The sequence below is a fragment of the Balaenoptera acutorostrata genome, chromosome 15 (assembly GCF_949987535.1).
Source record: "Balaenoptera acutorostrata chromosome 15, mBalAcu1.1, whole genome shotgun sequence".
In the NCBI taxonomy this organism is placed as follows: Eukaryota; Metazoa; Chordata; class Mammalia; order Artiodactyla; family Balaenopteridae; genus Balaenoptera; species Balaenoptera acutorostrata.
In genome coordinates, this window is record NC_080078.1 from 74079526 (window position 1) to 74092423 (window position 12898).

Sequence of the window (12898 nt, forward strand, 5' to 3'; positions counted from 1 at the left end):
GAAGAGTATAACACTAATATGCATTTTATAAAAATTAGAACAATGCGGAAGTATACCATTTAGTTAATGAAATCTGTAATCCTGCTGTCCAGAGACAGCCTCTATTATAATATACACTTTGGTATATTGTATATCCTTTTAGAGATTTAAATGCATGTAATAACAACAACAAAACAGTAATTAGGAGCCAGGTACTGTGCATTGGCTCATTAAATCCTCACAGTGTCTCTGAGATGGGGCCCGTTTACCAAAAAGCAAACTTGAGGCTTACAGCTAACTGGTGACTTGCCTAAACTTATTTCCAATTTTTGCTACCATAAGCAATCTGTAATAAATAAAGATACATCTAACTATGTGTTCTTGTATGATTATCTCCACATGATAAATTTCCAAAACCGGAATTGCTTGGTCAAAAATTATGCACATTGAAACTTTGGTTCATTTGGAGAAAGACAGTTTAGAGCTTTGCAGTCAGGCACACCAGTGTTCACATTCCCACTGTGACTTGCTGGCCACTCACTAGACTTAACCTGTGTCTCAGTTTGTTCTTTTTTTTTTTTTATATCTGGCTACGTCAGGTCTTAGTTGCAGCACACGGGATCTTTTGTTGTGGCACGCTGGCTCTTCATTGTGGCTCACGGGCTGCTCTAGTTGTGGCGTTCGGGCTTCTCTCTAGTTGTGGTTCATGGGCTCCAGAGTGCACGGGCTCAGTAGTTGCGTCATGCTGGCTTAGTTGCCCCGCGGCATGTAGGATCTTAGTTCCCCGACCAGGGATCAAACCCACGTCCCCTGCATTAGAAGGCGGATTCTTAACCACTGGACCACTGAGAAAGTGTCTCAATTTGTTCTTATGTTAAGTGAGGCTGATAACAGAAACCTCTGGCTGTGAGCCAGAGGTTTGAATTGAATGAGATGATGCATGGAATGTCCCTGGCTAGTATCCAACACATAGGAAGAGCAGTATTTTAGACAGACTGGTCCCTGCTCTTACAAAGCTGGCATTTTAATGTGGGAGTAGGGGAGGGAACAATGAAAGGCTGGCAGTAAACAAATTAATGAACAGGAAAGAGGACAGTGCTGTGCAGACAGTTAAAAGAAGGTGATATGATAGGTAGGTGGGCGTTTCCTTAGGTTGGTTGGGTTGGGGAAGTCCTCAAGAAGTGACATTTTAGATAAGGTCTGAATGAGGAGGATAGTCTTTAAATTCCTCGGAGCAGAATCTTGGGATCAAAATTACATGCATTAAAATTTGGGGTCATACAAATGAACCTATCTATGAAACAGAAACAGAGTCACAGACATAAAGAACAGACTGGTGGTTTGCCAAGGGGGAGGGGGTTAGGGGAGGAGGGATGGAGTGGGAGGTTGGGGTGAGCCGCTGTAAGCTTTTACGTATAGGATGGATAAACAACAAGGTCCTGCTATATGGCACAGAGAACTACATTCACTATCCTGTGATAAACCATAATGGAAAAGAATATTTTTAAAAAAAGAATGTATTAATACATATATGTGTGTGTAACTGAATCACTTTGCTGTATAGCAGTAATTAACACAACATTGTAAATCAACTATACTTCAATTAAAAAAATTTTTTTAAATTGTGGGTCATATATTGACCAAATACTGACAAATTGGCCTGCAAAAAAATTCTAAAATAATTTACATTCCCTCTGTGTATAGACATGTTTCATTCCTCCACCCTCACCAGTACTTTTCTCCCGACCTTAAAAAGCGGAGTTAATCAAAAGATTATCCTAGAGACCTTTTTGTCAGTCTTCTAATGAGCTTCGTAGGCAGGGGGAAAAGATAAGAAAACAAGTTAGTCCCTTTGAGGAATCCCTTCTGTTCCCTCTCCCTAAATTAATTGTCCAGCATCACCCCATATCCTGTGAAGCTCTCTTCTTACTTCCTGCCCTTTTTCTCTGTGCTACTTCCTGCCTGCATTGTGTGATAGGACTGGAAGCCACCAATGTTTTAGCCAGTATATTTACATGTTGATTAACCTCCACTTTTCCCCTTGGGAATTAGGCAGTGCCTGGCTCAGAGGAGATGGCTGATCAAGCATTGCTTTTGCTATAAAAACAAGGCAGCTTTTAGAGATAAGCTGGTTTTTCCAGATGAATTTGTTGGCAAGGAATTTGTTGAATTTGTTGGAATTTGTTGGTTAACTTACCTTCTGTAAGTTAAAACTATGCAGAGGCCTCTGCACATCTTTCTGTTATAGTCAAACCCTCTCCTCTGTGGCATGCAGTCAGGGGAGGGGGCCTTGAGCTCTAGACCCTACAACTGCTTCTTCCCCAGAATTGGTGGATAATAAGACCTCTTTTGTTTGTTTGGAATGCCTATATGATTACATATTGTTTGTGGATCTGTTCTGTGAAGCCTTTTATCATGCTACGTAACCTGTGTTATAAGAAACGTTCTCTTTGTAGGTCTTGAGCTTAGTGCAGCAACAGTAAGTGATATAGCACCTGTTAAATTACAGACCTCATTCAGGTACTGTTTCTATTTCAGTTGTATTTGTTTATAGCATACACATGTATTAGAATTTAATGCCTGATTCAAGCCTTAAAGAAAATAATATTGTGTAGCTTAAACTCACAGACAAATGGATTAAAAGTCACTAGTTCTTAAAATGTGATTTCTTTTTATAATCTTTTTAAACTCAGCAACTTAAATAAAACATCCTGAGGGCAACATGTGTTAGCGAGGGGGGTCTGGGGGTGGCGTGGGGAGGGAATGTGTTTGGTGAAATTGTCCAGGAGCAAAGCACCGCTCACTTGAAGCCCAGAAATTTGTCATCCAAATATGTGCAGATTGCTGGTGCTATAAATAGTTTGAACTCAAGTAAACAGCTTCTTCCCCCTTGGAAGCTTGGCCATTGTTCAGATGCCAGAGCAGCCCGGGAGCAGCATCTCACACCACATGCTTGCGCCCTACTCTTAGGCTGCTGTCAGCGACCCCGGTCCCCAGGGCTTGAGATGACTGGGGGCCACATCCTCAGGCCCTTCCGTTCCCCACCTTCGGCTCCCACCCCGACCCAGCCCATCCAACAGCTTTACAGACCTGCCTCTGCTCTAGAGGAGCCCAGACCTAAGATCCCTGGCAGCTCTAAAAAGCCGTGGGGCCACCTGGCCATTGACTGAAGTCGATTTAGGAGACACAGACATTCTCTTTACAGGGCAGAAGCACACACAACTCATTCCTTTCTTGTGGAGCCAAGAAGAGCAGCACGGTGATCGGAACGGCCATGCCAAAAGCTGCCCTGTGCCAGCAGCTGCCCTGCTGTATGCCAGGCAGGCAGGCCACTGACGTTTCAAAAGCCCCGTTGAGGACTTGAGCAAAATGCTGACACTATAGCAACTGAGGACATTCCACAGTTTATTACTATATTTCCCTTGGAAAAAATAAGTCTCTTTCTCTGAAAATTCCTCCTTCAGCTGCATTCATCATGTCAAATGCCCGTGTGGAGGCTATGAAGATCTTGACATTTAGCTATTGAGAGGACAGAGGACACGGATGGTAGCAAGTAAAGGATTAGGGTCAGGAAACCTGGATTCTTGGGCAAGTTACCCAACTTTTCTTACCTTTAGTTTCTTCATCTGTCAAGTGAGGATAATCTTGTTTCGTGGAGTTGAAGAGAAAATGGATGTAACAGTACTTTCTGGATTGTACCAAACAGTAGACTGTAAAGGAGAGGTGGGAAAGTGGAAAGGGTCTTCCAAGCCTGGCCTTCTGTACTCTGTGGCCTCAAGCCGATGAGCCAATGCCTCTCAGCCTTAGTCTTTTTATCTGTAAAATGGAAATGTCAATACCTGCCTTGCAGGAGTGTTGTGAAGATTAGTGAAGATTAGAAATAACATATGTAAAGCTCTGGCAGATGGTAGATGATAGATAAACGGCAATAATAGTTATTGTTACATTTCATGTGGAGATACTCACTCTGGGTAGTTTAGGATTCTTCACCTGGAGAAACAGCTTCATTTTGTAGATGTCAGGATGGCCAAAAGGCCCTGCTAAACGCTCATGGCAATAACTGATAAAAACAGATAACATTTTTAAAAATTAAAGTAATCATGAAATCATTAAAAAAAAAAAAATCTACGAGTCCAGAAAGGCATCAGTCTGCTGCTTACCCCCTTACCTGAGGCAACCATTTAATTTTTCTGCTTTTAGCTCTTCTGGTGGTTATCTCCATTTCTCTAAGTAATATTACCTCTATTACTTTTTTTAAATTAAACTTGTTTTTGTTAAAACGGCACATGCACATAGGTTTGCTTTGTTCTTTTAAGGTCAAATATCATTATAAACTGACACTAGAAAACAGCTGTCCCCTGCCTCCACCCCATTTTCCCTTCCCTCCTGTCCTGCTCCCAAGAGCATCCACTTTTGATCCTGTTAGTTTTTTGTTCTAGTGTTTCTCTCTCCATATATCTAAGTAATATGCTTATGCAGCCATCTCTGTCTTTAAAAAATTTTTATTATGGAAATTTTCAAACATACAGTACTAGAGAGAATAGTATAACAGATCGTCATGTACCACCCATTACCCAGCTTCAAGAATCGTGACCAGACTTGTTTCATCTGTGCTTGTGGCCATTTTCCCCCTGCTCATAGATAATTTGGGGATAAATTCTAGACAACATTTCATCAATAATTACTTCAGCATGTATCTCTAAGAGAATAACTCCTTTTTTTAAAAAACGTAACTACACTCCCATTATTACACAATAAAATAATTAATAATCCCTTATTACTAGCAAAGGTCTCCAATTAACTCAAAATATTTATTTTTCAAATGAGATCCAATCAAGGACCACACAGAACCGTACCGCTCTTTATTCATCAGTTTTAAACATTGCCTGTTGACCTCCTAGGATGGCATATGAGGCCTTAGCCTTGTTATAAACACCACAGCCCCGCTCACTCTTTTCTCCCTTACCCTTTTCTCCCAGCACCACAGTTTTTTGGTTAAATTCGTATTCGCTGTTTTTCAGTGTTACGGCACTGTAAATATTATTTACCACTGAGCCAGTAACGTTCTAATTATTTTTCCTTTCTGTCTGATGGTTTTCCTGGACTTAACAATAGCTTCTTCTTTAACGTGCTCAGTTTCCCTTGTTCTGTCGTGCTGAATCTTTCCCGTAGACTTTCAGTACAGTTTTTGGCAGGCTTGTCAGAGTCCCGTCCTATTTTCCTGGAGCTTCCACCCTTCTGCTTGAGTCAGACTGACGCTCCATAGGCTCTCGAGTCAGCCAGGTCCCAAAGCTGCCTTCTTCTTCTCCCCCTCCCCCTCCCCCTCCCCTCCCCCACCCCTCCCCCTCCCCTCCCCCTCCCCCTCTCCCTCCCCCTCCCCCTCTCCCTCCCCCTCCTCCCCCTGTGCCTTTCACTTCTATTATTAGATCCTTGCTTTGCAAAATCTTACTTTTTGGGACTTTCCTGGTGACGCAGTGGTTAAGAATCCACCTGCCAATGCAGGGGACAGGGGTTCAAGCCCTGGTCCAAGAAGATCCCACATGCCGTGGAACAACTAAGCCCGTGCGCCACAACTACTGAGCCTGCACTCTAGAGCCCGTGAGCCACAACTACTGAAGCCTGTGCACCTAGAGCCCGTGCACTGCAACAAGAGAAGCCACCGCAATGAGAAGCCCGTGCACCGCAATGAAGAGTAGCCCCACTCGCTGCAACTAGAGAAAGGCCACCCACAGCAACAAAGATCCAACGCAGCCAAAAATAAATAAATTAATAATAAAAATAAATTAATTACAAAAATAAATTTTTTTTTAAATCTTATTTTTTAGTTTAAACGCTTGTTTAGGTAAACTTCTCCAGAAGTTTACTGAGAAAACAGTACATGAGTGATAAATTGTTCTAAGTCCTTGCAGTTCTGAAAATGTCTTTATATTGCCTTTCTGAGTATAAATTCTAGGCCCCAAATCATTTTCTTTTAGAACTTTTCCCTTGGAAAGCATTGCTCCTTTTCTTCAGGCACCCAGCATTGCTGGCAAGAGGTCTGATACCAGTCTGCTTCGTTTCTCTTGAAATAATCTGTCTCTCTAGAAACTTGTAGCATTTTTTCCTTATGAATTCTGAAAGTTCAGGACACTATGTCTGGGTGTGGTCTTTTCTCATACTCTCTGTGCATTTTAAGCTTTGCAGTTCGAAGATGCAGTCTTCCTTCGGCTCTGGGAATTTTCCTCTTGATTTCTTAGATAACTTCCTGTTGTACTTTCCTTTCTATTCTGTTCTTTTTATGGAATTCCTATTTAGTCTGACATTGAACTTCCTGGATTGTTGTTCTATATCAAGATCCTTTTGTATCCTTTGAATATTTTTTCCCTATATTTTGAAAGATTTCCTTTTCATATTTTCCAGTCCTTCTCCTGAATTGTTAATTTCAGTATTCATATTGTTAATTTCTAAGAGCCCAGTTTTGTCAGCTTATTTTATGCTTTATGGACGCAGTATCTTCAGAATCTCTCTGAAGATGTAAGAATTTTTCTGTAAAGCTTTTCATTTGCCTGAATCTTTTTTCCCATGATGGAGTCTATTTTCTCTTTATTTCAGTTTCTGTCACGCTGTTGGTTTTCCTCACATGCCCTATGATAGTTTTTTCTTTTTGCCATTGGTAATCAATAATAAAAGCCTCCTTTTAGGAGCGAAGCCTGGGGTTTGCCTGGGGTTCTGCAGAGCTTCCTGACCCTCTGTGTGCTGCGAGTGTGTTGTGGGCAGCTGACTGGCACAGGACCTTCAGTGGGTCCCCTAATTTTCAGCCCTCTTCCTAAACCCTCTTGATGCTTGCCGTCCCCAGGCCCAGAGCCTCCCTGGACTTCCACATTTCCAGGGGTGCTTTCCTGCCTCTATGCTCTAGACTTTGTCTTCTATCTGTCATCATGCGTCTATGAACTGTTTCTGCCTTTTAGAAATTATTTGGAATGAAATCTTTTGTTCTCTAATGATCCTACCCAACAAGAGGGAAATCCCGATTTGAAGTTTAGAAGACATGATACTTTTTTTTTTTTTATGGATTTAATTATTTAATTATTTATTTATTTATTTTTGGCTGTGTTGGGTCTTCGTTTCTGTGCGAGGGCTTTCTCTAGTTGTGGCAAGCGGAGGCCACTCTTCATCGCGGTGCGCAGGCCTCTCACTATCGCGGCCTCTCTTGTTGCGGAGCACAGGCTCCAGACGCTCAGGCTCAGTAGCTGTGGCTCACGGGCCTAGTTGCTCCGCGGCATGTGGGATCCTCGAACCCGTGTCCCCTGCATTAGCAGGCAGATTCTCAACCACTGCGCCACCAGGTAAGCCCCAACATGATACTTTTTTTTAAAGCATAAAACAGTTGCTTTAACCCAAGCTTGGACTATCCAGGGTATGTGTGTGTGTTTAGAAAATATTTGTTGAATTTCCTTTTCTGTACATTTGAACGAGGGAGACACGTTGTCGACCTTGTGGACCCTACAGGACATATAACATGTACTTACAATAACGTATGTTAAGGGTTATGAGAGGAGAGATGGAGGGTGCCGTGGGACCCATACACCTGGGGGAGCTCACTTGGCTCAGAGGGAAGGCCTCCAGAAGGAAGTGACGTTTCATCTGGGATCTGATGGCTGAGGAGGAGTTAACCAAAACAAGAGGGTGGGGCCAATCAGATGTGTGTTTCAAGTGCAGGGTCAGAGAGAGAGCCTCAAACCAATAGGCGGGCTTCCTACTGTTCGAGCACCAGGCTGTGCGGCCTCAGGAAATCCCCTGCCTTGTGGGGCCTGGAATTCCCCATCTCAAAAATGAGGAGACCCATGCTCTTTTCAGCTGTAAAGATCAACAAGTTTAAGATTGTTTAAAATTAACTCAAGCGTGGAGCTCCATCTCTCCCATAACTGCCCCAATCTGAAACCTATCTGTTGCTGGTTGGAAGCAGGTATTAAGAAGGCTGAAAAAAGGCAGGGGAGGGGCAGTGTGGTACCCTGCAAACCTCCCCATTTTCAAGGTGCATTCTCACAGGGACCAGGCTTCCCTTCCCCTGCCAGCTCTGCAGCGGGCACACAGCATCAGCAGCAGCCCGGGGGCACCAGGAGGTGGAGCCTCAGAACATCAAACCCTGTAGAGAAGGCAGCCAGATGTACTCCAAAACCAAAAAAATGTATCAAACATTTGTCGTCTTTTGTGGGGTTGACTCCTCCCCCACCCCCAAATGACTTAAGTTTCTGAATTCAAGCATTGTTTTGAGTGTAGGTGCGGTTCTTTCTGGGTCCATACCCCAGGAGGTTAACAGTCTGTTTCTGATGGTAGAATGATGGATGACCTTCCTCCCTTTTTTTCTGCTCTTTTCTATTTTCCTATTTTTTACAATAAGCAAGTATGATTCTAATTGGAAAGAAAACAAAATCTACTTTGATTTATTAAGTCCATATGTTTCTCAATTAGTTTCGTCTGGAAAAAATGGGGACCTTCCAGCAGTGTGGCGTAAGGAATAAGTAAGTGCATTTGAAATGGCATGACAGCTGAAACTCGACTTTGGTAGGGTGAAAAGTTAATTGTATTTTACAGCAGGTGTTTGGACTAGAGGGTGGGTAGTGGTGGCCAGAATTTATTCATTCACATACTCCTTTCAACAGATAGCCATCAGTTACCAGCTGAACAAGTTACTCAGGTGATCTGTGTCTGGAATTTCCTCTTGTGTCAAGTGGAAATAATAAATATACCTACCTCATAGGATCCTTGTCGAGATTAAATGAGGTAATTTATATAGGGCAGTTAGAACATTATCTGGCATGTGATAAACATTCAGTACAAGTTTTTGTTACTTTTGGATTTTCTTATTTTAATAAGTGTCTCATAATATGTACAGAATGCTCATAAATTAGATACGGAGCTTTTGCTTAAGAAGCTCAAATTCTAGCAGCAGAATAAGATCCGTCCAGAAATAAATATGCCTCGAAGGAGAAAAGTTAAGTTTATTAAGAGAAACAGATAAAGTACTAAGGAAATTCAGAGGGAGAGACCCCCTCTGGACTGGGAATGAGGGGGTGGGAATTAGCAGCTTTGGGGCAAAGGGGCTGTCTGAGCCCTTCAGACCAGCCCTGCAAGCTGAAGCTGCCAGAGTTTCCTTTATCCTCGAATGGAGCCAATCTTGCTGGCTGTGAAGATCTGCCAAGTTTCCTGCAGGGAAACATTTAAAAGGCAGTAGAGTAAGGGACTTAAAGGGACAGGCCTGGCCCCAGGCAGCCTGGCTTGGAGCACAGACTCCGTCACTTACTCCAGGGACCCTCTGAGCGGGCCAGTCAGCCTCCGCACGCATCGGTTTCCACAACTGTAGGATGAGACCGTGAATAACACTTCCTGTGGCTACTTCGGGTAAGGATGCCATCCAGTGGGGTTTACAGCACAGAGCGTGGCCCCAGGCCACAGAGTGTATCATCTGCCGTGGTCAGTAGTGGAGAAAGTGAGTGTGCCGGTGTTGTCACAGTTCTCTCTTCGTGGCTTCTGTCACAGATGGACACTTTACTCAGTCTGCAGGGCAAGTGTTACAAAATACATGTCGTCGAGGAAAACGCTATCTTTGTTTTTATGAATGGGCTCCTTACTAGTATTTTTGTTCAAGTAACAAAACGTGCTTCAGAGCACTGAGGGTGATGTCAGTAGGCTGACCTGTCAGGAAACGGGCTTCATTTCCTCACGCCCACTCAGACTTCTGGAATAAAGGCCCAGCCAAGCAATGCCCCACCTCCAGGCCCTCCACGCTGAGTGTCACTGCGAGCACACAAGAACACGCCTGACCGCGCCCCGAGGCTTTGTTCCTTACTCATCCTGACATTCTAGAGAAACACGGGGCCCTTCTCTGGCTTCCCGACATTTTTGACCTTATTCATTGTCACGTCATCCTCCGGGCAGAGGGTGGTGACAGTGAGTCAGAATTAGAAAATAATGTCTTTTCTCTAGGATGTGCCAGCTGAGTTTTACAAGTATTTTTGAACTTGTAGCCTGTGCCAGGCGCTTAAGCCACACAAGAACCTTGAAGAGTGAATGCGGTTGTTATTCTCATTTTACATTGGGAAACCAAGGCACAAAGAAGTTAACTTGCCCAAGGTCCTGCACAGGTAGAAGGTCCAGGGGCAGGTGTCTTCAGGCTGTTGACTGCTGCTCTCCGCGGGTGACCAGACTGGTGTTCTTTTTATTCCACTAGTGTCAGACCAACTTGTGGGAAAGCCTTCAGAATGGCATACTCCCTCCTAATATATAGCCTATTTGCTTGGACCTTTTCTGATTATCATCCGAGTTTTCTGAGAACTAATTAAAATTCTTGTTAAGTTACAAACTACCACAACCTTCCTCCCACCTATAAATAGCTTCTTTCCCAATAGGGCTCTAGTCCCAAGTAGCTTTAAGGCAAATCAGATCTGCACCATTGCGGGGAGGGGCGATTGAAACCCACACTTGTTTCAGGCCACACAGTATTTTGGTAGAAAAGCAGGTAAGCACCCCTCTTACCTAGTAGCCAGAAGTGTTTCCTATTAGCTAACAGATTGACTACCTTTCCCCATCTCAGGCCTGGTTGAACCCAGGAAAACTCTCCTTCCCACTCCTTCCCCACTCGTTTTAAGAAGCTTAGCCTGTTTTTCGAAGTGGAGATGATCCCACGTAGAACTAAGGGCCAGGCTTGGTGGAGTAACCATTTTGGGAAGTAGCACGGGCAGTTGTGGGCACGTGTGCTGGCCTCAGTAGGAGTTAAAAGACTCAGTTTCCAAGTCTGGCCTTTTCATCTTGAGCTGTGTGACCTCGGGCATGTCACTTAACTTCTCTGTGTTTCGTTTTCCTATTCAGGAAAAGGAGATTAATAATGCAGTTCCCTGGGGACCTGATTCTCCTCAAATGAGAATCAAAGGAGATTAGGTACAACAGTAAGAGCCACCATCTATCATCAGTCACGTGCCAAATACTTTCAGTTCCCTTACATGTGTTATTTCATTCTCACTGTCCTAAAATGGAGGCCCTAGTATCCCATTTTGTACTTAAAAAAGAAAGAAAAAGTTCAGAGGAGTTACGTCACATAGGATTCAGATCTACATCCCTGGCTCCCAAATTGATGCTCATAATCACTATACATGTCCCATTGCTTCCCACTATACACCAAAGCAGAGAGGCTGTGTCTTTCCTATCAAGTACTCTACAAATGCAAGAGATTAATTATTATCTCTAGTAACCACTGCTGTTCCATGTTAGTCCCTCAGGACAGTTAAATTCTCTTGCTGCTTTATCTTATCTAGTAGTTTATGCTCCCTCTTCCCATGTCCCCAGGACTTGTTCAGTGAATTCTTGGGGGTTTTCTCCCAGAGAAACAGTTCAGCTTCACCATAAAGGGCGTTGAAGGAGGCTGAGTGGAGCCCGGCATCTTGAGCAGAGGCCTTGGACCCCTCCAGGGTTCCTCCCTCCCTCAAGCGTGTGGTCAGCCAGCTTGTAGTAAACTTCCTTATGTTGCATTTGTTGATAAGCTCCTCCGTCACTGAATTTTAGAAGTGGAAGACACCGAAGCCCTCATTTCATTGATGGGGAAGCTGAGGTCCAGAGAGAGGGATGACTTGCTTGAGGTCATTCATTCAGTTAGGAGTGTGACCAGGACCAGAACCCCGTTCCCCAGGCAACAGACTAGTGCTCTTTCTGAGCCTTTGGAGTGGGCACGTGGCATCTCCCCCACTGAAGGACAGACTCGTGCACTCTGTCCAGCATGCACCTAGGAAACTTTAGGGAGAAATTCAACAACTTGGAAAATTGAGAAGGAAGAAGGAGATGGGGGGAGGGACAGAGTTGGGGTGCAGCTCCCCACCCTAACTAGTGGCTTATACACCAAAGTGAATTAGACCACAGCACAGCAAACTAGGTAAGCCCACGGTCAGCAGTGACTAAGAGGCGAAGGGATTTACACCGGGAGCCCTGGCCCAGGGAGTGGATAGGAAGCCTTTTGTCACTAAGCCTGCAGTGTTGAAAATGGAAGGAAGGATGTTAGGCAAATGTGCCGGCCCGGGATGCAGTTACAGCCCCCGCGGCTCATTGTCCAAAGGAAATGGATCTCTCCTGTGGACGGAGAGGTGGAAACTGAGCAAGGGAGCTGAGTGGTTGACATCATCAGGCTGAGCATTGGGTTACAACAAATGGGGACTTACTTGGCCCGAGACGTGGGAAACACCCACTAAAACCTTGAAGTACATTTCATTTAGGAGACGCGGAGAGAGGGAGAGAGAGAGGGCACGAGAGATCCTGCCTGCACCCCTGGCCCGCTCTGCTAATCTTGCTTACCCTCGGAAGGGAGGCGTTCTGAATGCTGGCTTCTTAAATTTGACCTTCCCTTCTGACTGAGGACCGCTGGACTTTGAAGGAGCTCTCTGCTCTTGTAAGTAGAACTTTCTTCTCTGTCGCCACCCCCAGGGAGAAGCAGCCTTGGAGGTAGGGCTCTCTGGAGAGCTTGCTTTCCAGCCTGTTGGTCACAAAGTGTCTATTTTTATATTATTGCTCTGAAAATTATGGCTTTGTCTGAAACTGCCTAGGGCTAGAGTCTGAGCCTCAAGGCTCGCAGATGGGCTCCAGTCAAATGCTGTTTTACTTTGTTACCCAAAGAACTTTGACAGAGTACCTAGAACTTCGAAAGCAGCTCCTTGCCCCAAATATAGGTGAGGAAATAAATCCTCCCTTAGAAATTGGTGTTTGGAAAATCTTTATTAATTTGTTTTTCTGATTACCAAGGTGGTACAAAAAAATCTTAAAACGTTGTAGAGAGAAATACCTCTGCAAATGAAAATTCCTTATAATCTTCCCCTCTTAAATGTAACATCGGTATTTTAAATTTAAGATACAGATACAATTAGATTTCATGCAGTTACCTCAGCACTTGTGCCCTGAT

The 12898-nt window shown here is 44.1% G+C and overlaps 1 protein-coding gene across 4 annotated transcripts in view; it reads left to right on the top strand.

Moving 5' to 3' along the window:
* PKIG (cAMP-dependent protein kinase inhibitor gamma) overlaps nt 1-12898 on the top strand; it is a 101052-nt gene that overhangs the window by 50938 nt on the left and 37216 nt on the right. Inside the window, exon 2 of one of the 4 annotated variants that reach the window (XM_057528893.1) lies at nt 12219-12391. The exons of the other annotated variants lie outside the window; for them this stretch is intronic. The gene's annotated coding sequence lies outside the window, so the exon portion shown is untranslated. The remainder of the gene's footprint in view (nt 1-12218; nt 12392-12898) is intronic. 4 annotated transcript variants of the gene reach the window in all.